General features: G+C 48.7%; 1 long non-coding RNA gene across 1 annotated transcript; it reads left to right on the top strand.

Moving 5' to 3' along the window:
* The first annotated feature begins 5,924 nt into the window (after positions 1-5,924).
* LOC115124353 (uncharacterized) lies at positions 5,925-9,223 on the top strand. The gene is made up of 3 exons (XR_003862768.2): positions 5,925-6,098; positions 8,542-8,697; positions 8,802-9,223. It is a non-coding gene; the product is annotated as an uncharacterized LOC115124353 (long non-coding RNA).
* The last annotated feature ends 2,310 nt before the right edge of the window (positions 9,224-11,533 follow it).

Raw genomic sequence — 11,533 nt, 5'->3', positions numbered from 1 at the left:
AATATGTCACTCAGGTAGGCCAGTTTCGCCAGGAAGTTCTCATCACAAAATGTTTCTGTGAGGTCATACTGTGAGGTCATACTGTGAGGTCATACTGCGAGGTCATACTGTGAGGTCATACCTTGTGCTCCTGCTCCGAAAACATTCTTATCTGCTCTCTGAGCTCAAAAACTCTGGACAAGACTTTTCCTTGTGACAGCCACCTTGCTTCACTGTGAAACAGCACAGCTTGATGTTCAGCTCCCATCTCCTCACAGATAGCAGAGAAGACTCTTGTTTTTAGTGGTCTGGTCTTTATAAAATTGACTACACCTACAATGTCAGTCATAACCTCACTTCATTCAGAGGAAAGGTGCCTTGATGCCTGTACTTCTCTGTGTATAACACAGTGTGTCCACTCAGCATTAGATGAGGCCTTCTTGATGAGTGCCCAAAGTCCTTTTCTCATCCCTGCCATGGTCTCTGCACAATCACTGCAAACATCAATGCAGTTCTCCCACTTTAGCCCATTCGCAGTCAGGAAGCAGTCCAGCATTCTGAATAGCTCTTCAGCTGTGGCTCTGTCTCTGACATATTTACAGAAAACAGTAGATCCTCACACAGGGAGTTTGTCAGGTCAAAACGTACATAAGAGAAAAACAAACAGTCTTTGTTGCTGTCTGTTGCTTCATCGAACTGTAAGGCAAAACGTTTGTCTTTGAGTTTATCCACCAGCTGTTCTTTAAGATCTCTAGCAATGGGCCTGGAAATCAGACCAGAGAGACACCTTCCCAGACTAGAGAGACACCCGTCCAGACCAGAGAGACACCCCTAGACTAGAGAGACACCCGCCCAGACTAGAGAGACACCCTCCCGGACCAGAGAGACACCCTCCCGGACCAGAGAGACACCCTCCCAGACCAGAGAGACACCCTCCCAGACCAGAGAGACACCCTCCCAGACCAGAGACACACCCTCCCAGACTAGAGAGACACCCTCCCGGACCAGAGAGACACCCTCCCAGACCAGAGAGACACCCTCCCAGACCAGAGAGACACCCTCCCAGACCAGAGAGACAAATCAAAATCAAATCAAATTGTATTTGTCACATACACATGGTTAGCAGATGTTAATGCGAGTGTAGCGAAATGCTTGTGCTTCTAGTTCCGACAATGCAGTGATAACCAACAAGTAATCTAACTAACAATTCCAAAACTACTGTCTTATACACAGTGTAAGGGGATAAAGAATATGTACATAAGGATATATGAATGAGTGATGGTACAGAGCAGCATACAGTAGATGGTATCGAGTACAGTATATACATATGAGGTGAGTATGTAGACAAAGTAAACAAAGTGCATAGTTAAAGTGGCTAGTGATACATGTATTACATAAGGATGCAGTCGATGATGTAGAGTACAGTATATACGTATGCATATGAGATGAATAATGTAGGGTAAGTAACATTATATAAGGTAGCATTGTTTAAAGTGGCTAGTGATATATTTACATAATTTCCCATCAATTCCCATTATTAAAGTGGCCGGAGTTGGGTCAGTGTCAATGACAGTGTGTTGGCAGCAGCCACTCAATGTTAGTGGTGGCTGTTTAACAGTCTGATGGCCTTGAGATAGAAGCTGTTTTTCAGTCTCTCGGTCCCAGCTTTGATGCACCTGTACTGACCTCGCCTTCTGGATGATAGCGGGGTGAACAGGCAGTGGTTCGGGTGGTTGATGTCCTTGATGATCTTTATGGCCTTCCTGTAACATCGGGTGGTGTAGGTGTCCTGGAGGGCAGGTAGTTTGCCCCCGGTGATGCGTTGTGCAGACCTCACTACCATCTGGAGAGCCTTACGGTTGAGGGCGGAGCAGTTGCCGTACCAGGCGGTGATACAGCCCGCCAGGATGCTCTCGATTGTGCATCTGTAGAAGTTTGTGAGTGCTATTGGTGACAAGCCAAATTTCTTCAGCCTCCTGAGGTTGAAGAGGCGCTGCTGCGCCTTCTTCACGACGCTGTCAGTGTGAGTGGACCAATTCAGTTTGTCTGTGATGTGTATGCCGAGGAACTTAAAACTTGCTACCCTCTCCACTACTGTTCCATCGATGTGGATAGGGGGGTGTTCCCTCTGCTGTTTCCTGAAGTCCACAATCATCTCCTTAGTTTTGTTGACGTTGAGTGTGAGGTTATTTTCCTGACACCACACTCCGAGGGCCCTCAGGCGTGCGTGGCCACGCAGTCGTGGGTGAACAGGGAGTACAGGAGAGGGCTCAGAACGCACCCTTGTGGGGCCCCCGTGTTGAGGATCAGCGGGGAGGAGATGTTGTTGCCTACCCTCACCACCTGGGGGCGGCCCGTCAGGAAGTCCAGTACCCAGTTGCACAGGGCGGGGTCGAAACCCAGGGTCTCGAGCTTGATGACGAGCTTGGAGGGTACTATGGTGTTGAATGCCGAGCTGTAGTCGATGAACAGCATTCTCACATAGGTATTCCTCTTGTCCAGGTGGGTTAGGGCAGTGTGCAGTGTGGTTGAGATTGCATCGTCTGTGGACCTATTTGGGCGGTAAGCAAATTGGAGTGGGTCTAGGGTGTCAGGTAGGGTGGAGGTGATATGGTCCTTGACTAGTCTCTCAAAGCACTTCATGATGACGGAAGTGAGTGCTACGGGGCGGTAGTCGTTTAGCTCAGTTACCTTAGCTTTCTTGGGAACAGGAACAATGGTGGCCCTCTTGAAGCATGTGGGAACAGCAGACTGGTATAGGGATTGATTGAATATGTCCGTAAACACACCGGCCAGCTGGTCTGCGCATGCTCTGAGGGCGCGGCTGGGGATGCCGTCTGGGCCTGCAGCCTTGCGAGGGTTAACACGTTTAAATGTCTTACTCACCTCGGCTGACCAGAGAGACACCCTCCCAGACTAGAGAGACACCCTCCCGGACCAGAGAGACACCCTCCCAGACCAGAGAGACACCCTCCCAGACCAGAGAGACACCCTCCCGGACCAGAGAGACACCCTCCCGGACCAGAGAGACACCCTCCCGGACCAGAGAGACACCCTCCCGGACCAGAGAGACACCCTCCCAGACCAGAGAGACACCCTCCCAGACTAGAGAGACACCCTCCCAGACTAGAGAGACACCCTCCCAGACTAGAGAGACACCCTCCCAGACCAGAGAGACACCCTCCCAGACCAGAGAGACACCCTCCCAGACCTGAAGGACCTGCACTGAGAGAACCCACGCCAAGAGGACCTACACCCAGACCACCGCATCACCAGCCACACCCCAACCAGCTGAGACCACCCCAAGCAACCCACACCCTATATAGGCCCTCCCATATCAGACATATGCCCCTTCTGCCCACCCCATGCCCTCCCGCCCCAGTGGCAAGGACCTCAACCTGACAGCAGAACATATGCCCAGGCTGTGAGCAGAGCAACAGGCCCAACCCCCACTGTAGAGGTATGTATCAGATGCTCAAAATGCTCTGCTTACATCTACTGTGACCTAAATCACACAAAAACAACACTGGACATTATGGAACACAAAGCTTTTACTATCAGCAGGACGGCCAGGTGGACTGGGGACAGCAAGGAGTCATCATGCCAGGTAGTCCTGAGGTTAGATTACTCGTTGGATATTATTGCATTGTCGGAACTAGAAGCACAAGCATTTCGCTACGCTCGCATTAACATCTGCTAACCATGTGTATGTGACAAATAAAATGTGATTTGAGAAGCTTTTTCTTGAGTGCTGTGGATACCCTGCTGTGGATACCCTGCTGTGGATACCCTGCTGTGGATATCCTGCTGTGGATACCCTGCTGTGGATACCCTTTCCTGCTGGGGATATCCTGCTGTGGATACCCTGCTGTGGATATCCTGCTGTGGATACCCTGCTGTGGATATCCTGCTGTGGATACCTTTTCCTGCTGGGGATACCCTTTCCTGCTGTGGATACCCTGCTGTGGATACCCTTTCCTGCTGGGGATACCCTTTCCTGCTGTGGATACCCTGCTGGGGATACCCTTTCCTGCTGTGGATACCCTTTCCTGCTGTGGATACCCTGCTGGGGATACCCTTTCCTGCTGTGGATACCCTTTCCTGCTGTGGATACCCTTTCCTGCTGGGGATACCCTTTCCTGCTGGGGATACCCTTTCCTGCTGGGGATACCCTTTCCTGCTGGGCCCTCAGGTCATTTGTGCCCGTGTGAATTATGATGTGGCTGGGGGACCCTAGTCTGTCCTTTTCTCTGTCTCTGTGTGTCTCTCTCTACCCCCCTTCTCTCTCTGTCTCTGTGTGTCTCTCTCTACCCCCCTTCTCTCTCTGTCTCTGTCTCTGTGTGTCTCTCTCTACCCCCCTTCTCTCTCTGTCTCTGTGTGTCTCTCTCTACCCCCCTTCTCTCTCTGTCTCTGTGTGTCTCTCTCTACCCCCTCTCTCTGTCTCTGTGTGTCTCTCTCCCCCTTCTCTCTCTGTCTCTGTCTCTGTGTGTCTCTCTCTACCCCCTTCTCTCTCTGTCTCTGTGTGTCTCTCTCTACCCCCTTCTCTCTCTGTCTCTGTCTCTGTGTGTCTCTCTTTACCCCCTTCTCTCTCTGTCTCTGTGTGTCTCTCTCTACCCCCTTCTCTCTCTCTCTCTGTCTCTGTGTGTCTCTCTCTACCCCCCTTCTCTCTCTGTCTCTGTCTCTGTGTGTCTCTCTCTACCCCCCTTCTCTCTCTGTCTCTCTCTCTCTCTCTCCCCTTCTCTCTCTCTGTCTCTGTGTGTCTCTCTCTACCCCCTTCTCTCTCTGTCTCTGTGTGTCTCTCTCTACCCCCCTTCTCTCTCTGTCTCTGTGTGTCTCTCTCTACCCCTTCTCTCTCTGTCTCTGTGTGTCTCTCTCTACCCCCCTTCTCTGTCTCTCTCTGTCTCTGTGTGTCTCTCTCTACCCCCTTCTCTCTCTGTCTCTGTGTGTCTCTCTCTACCCCCCTTCTCTGTCTGTCTCTCTCTACCCCCCTTCTCTGTCTCTGTGTGTCTCTCTCTACCCCCCTTCTCTCTCTGTCTCTGTGTGTCTCTCTCTACCCCCCCTTCTCTGTCTCTCCCCCCTCTCTTTTTCTAGTTCTCCCCTTCTCTCTCGCTCTCTGATGTTGCTATACTATTGTGTTCTATTTGGACACGATCTCTATGGAAGTCAATGTGTCAGTCAGTGTGACTTCTTCTTCGATGGGTCGTCGAGTGGTTGAGGAGAGTGTCAATTGGCTAGTAGGAGAACAGAAGATTGTCCTCGCCTCCTCGATAGCATCTTTCCACTGAGGAAGCGCGAGAGTATCCTACCGTCTAAATATCTTTTTAATACTTATTTTTGTGTGCTGTGACTGGCGCCCTCTAGCTGTAAAATGAAGCAACAGCAGGGGGCCTGATTTGCTGTAAACCTAATAACCTGGATTGGACCTGTTCGTTTACTTATATCGTGTCTCCTAGAGATTTAAATGGATTGTAGAGGAGCTTACCTCTCTCCCCCCCCACCCCTCCCTCTCCCCCTCTCTCTCCCCTCTCTCTCTCTCCCCTCTCTCTCTCTCCCCCTCTCTCTCCCCTCTCTCTCTCTCCCCCTCTCTCCCCTCTCTCTCTCTCTCTCTCTCTCCCTCCCCCTCCCCCCCCCCTCTCTCTCTCCTCTCTCTCTCCCTCTCTCTCTCTCTCCCCCCTCTCTCTCCCTCTCTCTCTCTCTCCCCCCTCTCTCCCTCTCTCTCTCTCTCTCCCCCTCTCTTCTCTCCTCTCTCTCTCCCCCCCCTCTCTCCCCTCTCTCTCTCTCTCTCTTCTCTCCTCTCTCTCCCCCTCTCTCTCCCTCTCTCTCTCTCTCTCTCTCTCTCTCTCTCCCCCTCTCTCTCCCCTCTCTCTCTCCCCTCTCTCCCCCTCTCCCCCCCTCTCTCTCCCTCTCTCTCTCATCTCGTGGGATTAACGTGCGGTGGAGTATCGGGCATGTTCCAAGGGAGAGGAAGACAGGAAGAGAAGGAAGAGAGACAGATCTTTGAAGGAGAGAGAGAGAGCGAGACGGTGTTGAGTCGGACGTCCAGAAAACAGGAGAATAAAACGAGCTGAGGATCTACCTGAACAAGGTCCTCCATATTGAAAAGGCACCTGTCATCTTTGGTAAGCTTTAATGTCGTCAAATATTGCAGACAAGTCTTGTTAACTGCTATGACAACGGAACTAATCAATGAATACAAAAGAGCTAGTGTGAATCCTGCTATTGACTTGACTTTTAAAATTACCTTTATTTTAGATGTCTTTTGTTGTTTTTGTACATTTGACTTATGTGTCAAAGCCACACAAAAAAAGGGAGACAGAGAGAGAGAGAGAGAGAGAGAGGGGGATGAATGGTTAGGCTCGATAAGCCAGGAGTAAGCCTCTTTCAGGCCACTTCTAGCCTCATGGATCATTCAGTCAGGTCTATCTGAGGTATTTAATATTCCGTGTTTGATTGATGCTCTCCCCCAACTACAGCATCTATGTTCACCTAGCTACTGACGGAGAGTTGGACCAATGAGGTTTCTGCATTATGAGTCATTTACATGACCCTACACCATTCTATGGCAGCCATGGTAACGCCACTATTCACAAATAATGTCATGTGACTGAACATGTAGAATTGGAACACTATTCTACATTGTAGAAGATGTCCCAGCTCTATAAAACACTCTGCTAGGGTTAGTCCAGACGGTGATCTGGTTTGTACACAGGCTATAGGGTGTGACCTGGTTGTCTCTGTCTGCGTCACCATACTCACACGCAGGCAGGCACACACACACACTGCCGATTCCATGCTGTGAGCCCTAGATAGGTGTCATCCCTCAGCTCACATATGTGTTTGTGTTTAAAGCTGTTTAGATGTGGGACACACCCCCACACACTATGGGGCCGGTCAGGCCTGCACCTAGTTGTAATGCCAGGGGCTTGCTGGTGAGAGACAAGCCCCTGTAAGCTTCAGATTCCAGGCTAAGCTCTGGACGTATGGAGTCCAGGACCCAGATTCACAAAACCTTCTTAAGAACAACATGTCTTAGCTGCCCCCCCAATTTATAGATTCCCCCCCAATTTAACTATAGATCTATAAAGAAAGTTAAGCTAAGTTGATATCCTTCATAAAGTTTTGGGAAATATTCTTAACTTTTTGCTTAAGGAGAAACATAAACAATTATAAAGTAAGAAGAAATGTGATTCTTGAAAATAAAGTTGTTTGATTTAATCTTGGAAATGTTTCTTTATTCCAAGATGGTAATGTTGAGCTCAGGGCGTTGGGAAAATACGCTCATAAAAACCATTTATCGTATTTAATTCATACAAACTTAATCTGAAAGTTTCAGTATTGATTGTTTTAAACCCAATAACATGTTTTAGAACAGTAATCTCGGTAATAAATATGCTAACGTGATTGCCATTGCTAGCTACAGTGGGGCAAAAAAGTATTTAGTCAGCCACCAATTGTGCAAGGTCTCCCACTTAAAAAGATGAGAGAGGCCTGTAATTTTCATCATAGGTACACTTCAACTATGATGGCTGACTAAATACTTTTTTGCCCCACTTTACATAGCTAGCTAGATCGGTTGCCTAGCAGCAATATTCTTAAAGTACATAGATAAGAAGTTTCTAAGAAGATATGTGAGAGTTTCTAAGAAAATGATATCTTAAGATGTTGAGGAATTGCACATAGTTCCTATTTTAAGAAGTGTTTTGTGAATCTTGTTTCCACTGTGTGTGTCGTGTTTAGAGAGAGGAGAGTTACAGACGGACATGTCGAGCTGTGTGTGTCGTGTTTAGAGAGGAGAGTTACAGACGGACATGTCGAGCTGTGTGTGTCGTGTTTAGAGAGAGGAGAGTTACAGACGGACATGTCGAGCTGTGTGTGTCGTGTTTAGAGAGAGGAGAGTTACAGACGGACATGTCGAGCTGCCACTGCTGTACTTTCCCTTCATCCTATCTGGGGACTTTCTCTCTCTCTACACCTGTATAGACCATCCATCACCACCATACCCAAGTCAAAGGACCTGTCTCGAGCTGCCACTGCTCCTCTTTCCCTTCTTCCATCTCCTTCTCTCTCTCTACACCTGTATAGACCATCCATCACCACCATACCCAAGTCAAAGGACCTGTCTCTAAATATCTCTCCTCCTCCTCTCTCTCTTCACATCCCTCCTTCTCTCTTCAGACCATGTCTAAGGACCAGTCTCTAAATGCCTCCCCTCCTTCTCTCTTCAGACCATGTCTAAGGACCAGTCTCTAAATGCCTCCCCTCCTCTCTCTCTCCACATCCCTCCGTCTCTCTTCAGACCATTTCTAAGGACCAGTCTCCAAATGCTTCTCCTCCTCTCTCTCCACCTATAGACCACTCCTTACCATCACCACCATGTCAAAGGACCAGTTTCTAAATGACTCTCCTCCTTCTCTCTCTCCACATCCCTCCTTCTCTCTTCAGACCATGTCTAAGGACCAGTCTCTAAATGCCTCCCCTCCTTCTCTCTTCAGACCATGTCTAAGGACCAGTCTCTAAATGCCTCCCCTCCCTCTCTCTCCACATCCCTCCTTCTCTCTTCAGACCATGTCTAAGGATCAGTGTGACTCCGTAGCAGTGAGCGTCGAGTCCCTCTTAACAGACGCAGTTAAGATGCAGTCCCAGTGTCGGGAGCGTAGTGAGCAGCTAGCTGTGGCCGCCGCCGCACTGCGGGAGGAGTCGGCGTGCTTGAGAGAACAGGTGAGGTGTTGATTTGTGGATGGATAGATATTTATATATTGTAGAAAGATTGACTGATAGATGATTGATTGCTTAGTTTATTGATTGATTGATTGATTTAACAGTGTCAAGCCACCCAGCTGGATATGGCCCGGATGAGAAGGCAGCTAGAAGAACTGCTGGATACCAAAGCTCAGATGGAGGCCAGTGATAGAATGCACCGCAAACTCAGCAGGACACTCTAAATGGAAGAGAAGAAAGAGGTAGAGAGAGAGAGGAGAAAGAGGTAGAGAGAGAGATGAGAAAGAGGTAGAGAGAGAGATGAGAAAGAGGTAGAGAGAGAGAGGAGAAAGAGGTAGAGAGGAAAAGGGGGAGGAACCAGGAGAGAGGGTGAGAGAAGAGTGAAGGAGAGAGAGGAGAAAGAGGTAGAGAGAGAGAAGAAGAACAGCTGGGTACCAAGGCTACGATGGAGTCCCGGGGTGAACACACACTTGGAAATAGGTCTGGCAGACTTTACAGTTAAATAAATAATTATTTTAACAACGTACACTTGTCTCTTGTTCTCTAACTTATCATCCCTAACCATCAGGCTACACTACATGACCAAAAGTTTGTGGACACCTGCTCGTCGAACATCTGATTCCAAAATCATGGGCATTAATATGTAGTTGGTTCCCCTTTGGCACTGATGTTTGGCGTTTAGGCCTGGCTCGCAGTCGGCGTTCCAATTCATCCCAGAGGTGTTCGATGGGGTTGAGGTCAGGGCTCTGTGCCGGCCAGTCAAGTTCTTTCACAACAATCGACAAACCATTTCTGTATGGATGCTTGGCATTGAGCATGTTGATCTTAGGCTTGTGTGCGTGCGGCTGCTCGGCCACAGAAACCCATTTCATGAAGCTCCCCGACGATCAGTTCACCTGTTGACATTGCTTCCAGAGGAGGTTTGGAACCAGGTGTTGCAACCAGTGGAGGCTGCCGAGGGGAGGACGACTCATAATGTCTGGAACGGAGTAAACGGAATGGCACCAAACACATCAAAAGACGTGGTTTCCACGTGGTTGATCCCATTCCATTGACTCCATTACTGTGAGCCGTCCTCCCTTCAGCAGCCGCCAGACGATGTTTACGCGCCTCTGCACTCAGCGGTCCCGTTCTGTGAGCTTGTGTGGCCTTTCTACTTCACAATAACAGGGCAGAAATTTGACAAACTGACTTGTTGGAAAGGTGGCATCCTATGACGGTGCCACGTTGAAAGTCACCGAGATCTTCATTAAAGGCCATTCTAATGCCAATGTTTGTCTATGGAGATTGCATGGCTGTGTGCTCGATTTTTATATATATATATTATTTTAGAATTTTACCCCTTTTTCTCCCCAATTTTGTGGTATCCAATTGTTGTAGTAGCTACTAACTCCCGTACGGGCTCGGGAGAGACGAAGGTTTAAAGTCATGCGTCCTCCGATACACAACCCAACCAAGCCTCACTGCTTCTTAACACAGCACGCATCCAACCCGGAAGCCAGTCACACCAATGTGTCGGAGGAAACACCATGCACCTGGCCACCTTGGTTAGCGTGCACTGAGCCCGGCCCGCCACAGGAGTCGCTGGTGCGCGATGAGACAAGGACATCCCTACCGACCAAGCCCTCCCTAACCCGGACGCCGCTAGGCCAATTGTGCGTCGCCCCACGGACCTCCCGGGCGCGGCCGGTTACGACAGAGTCTGGGCGCGAACCCAGGGACTCTGATAGTACAGCGCCCTCAACCACTGTGCCACCCGGGAGGCCTTGTGTGCTCTATTTTATACACCTGGCAGCAACGGATGTGGCTGTAATAGCCAAACCCACTAATTTGAAGGGGTGTCCACATACATATGTATGTATATCTAACATCCCCAACCAATCGATGTGTTGCTTGGTGACCAGTTCTCATGACAGACAGACCTGTTTAGAAGTCTGCAGTCTCTTAGAAACATCCTAATTCTCTCTCTCCATTAAAATAACATCAAATTGATCAGAAATACAGTGTAGACATTGTTGCTGTTGTAGCTGGAAATGACTGATTTTTTTAAATGGAATATCTACAGAGGCCCATTATCAGCAACCATGACTCCTGTGTTCCAATGGCACGTTGTGTTAGCTAATCCTAGTTTTTTCATTTTAAAAAGGCTAATTAATCATTAGAAAACCCTTTTGCAACTATGTTAGCACAGCTGATAACTGTTATCCTGATTAAAGAAGCAATAAAGCTGGCCTTCTTTAGACTAGTTGAGTATCTGGAGCATCAACATTTGTGGGTTCGATTACAGGCTCAAAATGGCCAGAAACAATTAACTTTCTTCTGAAACTCGTCAGTCTATTCTTGTTCTGAGAAATTAAGGCTTTTCCATGTGAGAAATTGCCAAGAAACTGAAGATCTCCTACAACGCTGTGTACTACTCCCTTCACAGAACCAGAATAGAAAGGAGCAGGTTCTCTTTCAAAAACAAGAACATTTCCAAACTTTTGAACGGTAGTGCGTGTGTGTGTGTGTACACACACACAGTAGAAAATGGCTAATGCCACATTTGACATACTTTTACACAGTCTGGAGTCAAGTTCATTTAGTTTTAGGGAGCAGAACCTACCTGAGAGAGCATGTAAACATCTGGCTGGCCTGGGAGAGCATGTAAACATCTGGCTGGCCTGGGAGAGCATGTAAACATCTGGCTGGCCTGGGAGAGCATGTAAACATCTGGCTGGCCTGGGAGAGCATGTAAACATCTGGCTGGCCTGGGAGAGCATGTAAACATCTGGCTGGCCTGGGAGAGCATGTAAACATCTGGCTGGCCTGGGAGAGCATGTAAACATCTGGCTGG

This window comes from Oncorhynchus nerka, linkage group LG12 (assembly GCF_034236695.1).
Source record: "Oncorhynchus nerka isolate Pitt River linkage group LG12, Oner_Uvic_2.0, whole genome shotgun sequence".
Taxonomy (NCBI): domain Eukaryota; kingdom Metazoa; phylum Chordata; class Actinopteri; order Salmoniformes; family Salmonidae; genus Oncorhynchus; species Oncorhynchus nerka.
Note: the sequence above shows the minus strand (reverse complement) of the source record. Positions and strands in the feature narration are given on the sequence as shown.